Genomic DNA, 4164 nt, shown 5'->3' on the forward strand with positions numbered 1-4164 from the left:
AGTTGCTAAATCAAATTGTTGGCCATACATACTACAGGCTGATTATTGAGTTTCTGTACAATCACTTTAAGGATATGCCAGAACTATGAGATGTAAGGGTCTGCCTAAAAATATAATTTTCATTGCTATGTAATCAGATAGGTCCTTGTACTTCTTCATTGTTGGTAGATCCTACTGAATGTTTGGATCCCTCACACTCACCCAACTACCTCCTCCATCACTCCTATTCCTGATCCCAATTTATTTTTAATGTTACATCTGAAATAAGAAGACACACACACACAAGCAAGAGCTGGTTTAGGTGACATGAAAGGAAACCTTCTCAAGTTGACACAGATAGGTTCTAACCTTTTTCCATTCAAAGAAAGTAAAGTAAACCTTTACTGGGGAACTATGGAGGCTAATCTCTTCTTCAAAAAACACAACCATTGTGAATAATCCTAGTAATGTGCCTATTATGTTTAACTCCTATAATCATCAGCTCCATCTAGTGGCCATAATGTGCTATTTTCCTAAATGTTGTATTCAGGGAAAAAAGTATTATGCCCACTAGATGGAACTTACAATCACAGGAAATAAACATATTAGCCACTTTACAGAGATTATTTTTGATGGCTGTTGAATGCTGAGGCATTTGCACAGCATTTTTGTTATAAATAGACCCCCTAAATTTTATTCAAGTTAGGCATGCCCTTAGTGCTCCCAGCACAGTTAATGATTGGTATCGGAAAGCTCATGATGCCTACATGCAATCAGTAGCTTTGTGATCATGTGAGCGCCGTGACTGCCAATCACAGCAGTCACATGATCAGAATAACCTGTCTCTTTGTTTGGCCACACTTTCATTTTACACATGATGTCATATTCCATATTTCTATACTGTGAGAACACCTATGGTGCTCCCCCCGGCACTAACCAATTATGGTTTAGTCACTCTTACACCTTTTGTCCTGGCAGCCAGACTTTGCCACACTAAGCACTAAACATATGATTCAGTCTATCAAGCTCACTAGAGGCTCAACTTTCCTGATATCATAGCAGACAGGTTCTCTTGAAGAGTTGTACTAGATGTCACATCAGTCCTTCCACTGCCTCACTATAGGACCCTTCTCAGCACAGACTGACTACACTGGAATGTGATTGGTTGATAGAGATTACTGCATGCTATCCTTCCTATGTACTGCCTTACTGAATAAACCCCATATGGTTATTTGTGCCACCAGACACCCAATCTCAAAAATATGAACTATAAAGACATTTGTTTAGAAAAGATTTATTGACAGTGCAAATATGCAAAAAGAAAACTGCAATCATCTAAACATATATCAATATATTATCAAAATGCCATTTCTCTCTATTACATTACAAATGTCTGCATAAATAATTGTCAGATTTACAAAAGGTTTGTTTTTTTGTAGGAAAATAATGATGTTTACAAATCAAGACTGACAAATTATTCTTCTAAAAATCTGTACTGATAACTTGTTATTGCAGATTTGGCAATATATCTGTGAAGATTCTCATTTATCCAGCTCATGGTGGATTTAGTAGTAGTTAGCCTCGGTTCACACTATGAATTGTACAGAAATGAGCACCCCATTAATGTGCGATTCTTATGCGATGAAGTGCGGTGTTATCAGAGCCTACACATATTGAATGGGATCCAATTGTGCCGCATTGTGCATGCACCAGTTTTGAAAATGCACCGCAAACGGATCGCATTATTGTTTTGTACCATGTGATCCAGTGCAGGCAAATGCACTGTGGTTTTAACCTTTTTTTGGGTGTAGTTACCATTGCACTGACATCTGCTGCAGATTGCAAGTAAGCTTTGAATGCGTTGTGGGAAACCCGCACAGATTGCAAGTTTATCGCACCGCATTCCAGTGTGAACTGAGGCTGAGGCAAAGTCACACATAACTGGACTTGTTCTGCAATGCTTACAACATTTCACAGCTACCCAAGCGTCTTCTTCTTCAGTTCAGCAAAATGTGACAAAGTGACTGTAAGGCCTCTTTCACACGGGCGTTCCGTATGTCCGTATATCACCCCATTAGTTTGCGGGTGATATACGGACATAATGCATGTCAATGGGATTGCGGATGTCAGCGGATGACCATCAGCTGACATCAGATTTGTGTCCTTTCAGTTCTGTTCCGTTTTTTGGAACGGAACAGAACCCTATTTTTCTTCCGTTTAAAAAACGGAAAGGACGCAAAATCGGATGTCAGTGGTGTCATCCGCTGATATCCGCAATCCCATAGACCTACATTATGTCCGTATATCATCCGCAAACGGATGGGATAATATGCGGACATACGGACCGGATGACACATCTGTGTCCATAAAAAAAAAAGTGTCGGAGCGGATCGAAATATGGTCCGCTCCGTGTGAAAGAGGCCTTAAGAAAAAAAAAATATAAAAAAAAACAACAAACATGTTTTACTTACCTGCCCTGTGCAATGGTTTTGCACAGAGCTGCCCTTATCATCCTCTTCTCGGGTCCCCCGCTGGTGCAAGCTCTTACTACTTGTTTGAGGTTTAGGCTTTGTGTGAGAGTCTCTTTATGGGGGTCCTTCTGGCAATCACAGAGCTCATACGCAGATCATTTTTGTAGCGTGGTCTCACTAAGCCCACTGCTGTGTGGATTACAGGATCAGTACAGACTACCTGTCCACTTTATATTTTGCAATCCACAACCCCATATAGTCACATACTGTGCATGATCATTTCCATCGATCCTGCCCTGATTGTACAATGATACTCCACTCCTGCTCTCTCATTGGGTGCTAAAAACTGCCCATGCCCCAGACTTGACCATACAGAAAATTGGCCATGCTCATTTTATTTCCCAACATTTCCCAGCAGGCATTGCCTGAACTCTCCCTGTCTGCAATGTTCATTCCAGTAAAGTTTTGCTTTGTAATGTAAAAGATTCTTTATCACATAAAAAGGATTTAAAAAGTAAACGGAGTATAAATGTGGACACATTAAAGGATAAACACAAAATTACAGGAGAATTTATCAATCGCAAAATACTTGGTAAATACAAATTAGAGCTCTTTAACAAAACCAACACCATATCATATCAGCTGAAACATTAAAGAGAACCTGTCATTATGAGCAGAAATCTAAGACATATTATTTAATTGAAGTGTCACCTTTCTATGGAAAGGGGTGGGATGTTTATCCTGGGCTCCTCTGCCCTCCTCCGACGTTTCCCACCCATCCTCCCCCATTCTGTTTGTCACAGCTGACAGGTATTGGGCAGGTGGGCAGCTGCCCTGGGCACCGTGGTATCATGTGAGGTTCGGGGACACCGCAGGAGTTTGGGGGGGGGGGGGGATTTGTGTTGGGAGGGGAAATTTTGGGGAGAGGCAGTAGGAGGTAAGAGTTGTTCTAGGAGGGGAAATTTAGATAGTTGGGCTAGGAACGGTTATTGGGGGGGAATTTGGGTTGAGAGGGGAGATGGGGAAGAGGATTTGTGCTAGGATGGGGGAATTGGGTTCTAGGATGGGGGAATTGTGTGTGTGTGTGTGTGTGTGTGTGTGTGGGGGGGGGGGGGTGTTGTGCTGGAAAAAGGGTAATATGGTGGGGGAGAGGTGATTTGTGATGGGAGAGGACATTTTTTTTGGAGGGGCATTTGTGCTAGTAGGGATGCTTGGTGGGGGAGGGGGGGTGCATTTGTGCTAGGATGGGGGATTGGGTAATTTGTGCTAGAAGCTTAACTTTGGAGTGGGGGAGAGGGAATTTGTTCCCGGCGGGGAGATTTGAAGGGCAGAGGATTTGGGGGGAGGGGATTGTGCTGGAAGCATATGTGGAATGAGCGGATTTGAGCTAGGCATGCAGATTATGACATGCACTCATTTTTTTTTGGGGGGGGGGGGGATTTTTGCTGACAGATAATGGGGGGGGGGGCACAATTTGGCATGTTCACCCTGGGTTCTAGAGTACTTGTCCTGGCACTGGTTAGAATTATTTTTATTGCTGTGTGTGTCCTGTCTGGAAATTTTCCCCCAATTAATTTATTTTGAGGAGTGTCAAACCGAACAGGAAGTAAGATAAAATCTTTCAACAAGGCAATAGACAACAATAAAAATCCATCCATCTAAAATTAGTGTAAGAAGGGATAGTTCAGCTAAAAATGACTTATAAAAGGTATAA

The 4164-nt window shown here is 42.0% G+C and overlaps 1 protein-coding gene across 1 annotated transcript in view; it reads right to left on the minus strand.

Annotated features, from left to right (window-relative positions):
* LOC309560450 (uncharacterized protein) overlaps nucleotides 1-4164 on the minus strand; it is a gene marked incomplete at its 3' end in the record, with an annotated part of 506030 nt that overhangs the window by 81203 nt on the left and 420663 nt on the right. The window lies entirely within an intron of this gene.

Source organism: Pelophylax lessonae (genome assembly GCF_965119305.1).
Source record: "Pelophylax lessonae genome assembly, chromosome: 7".
Taxonomy (NCBI): Eukaryota; Metazoa; Chordata; class Amphibia; order Anura; family Ranidae; genus Pelophylax; species Pelophylax lessonae.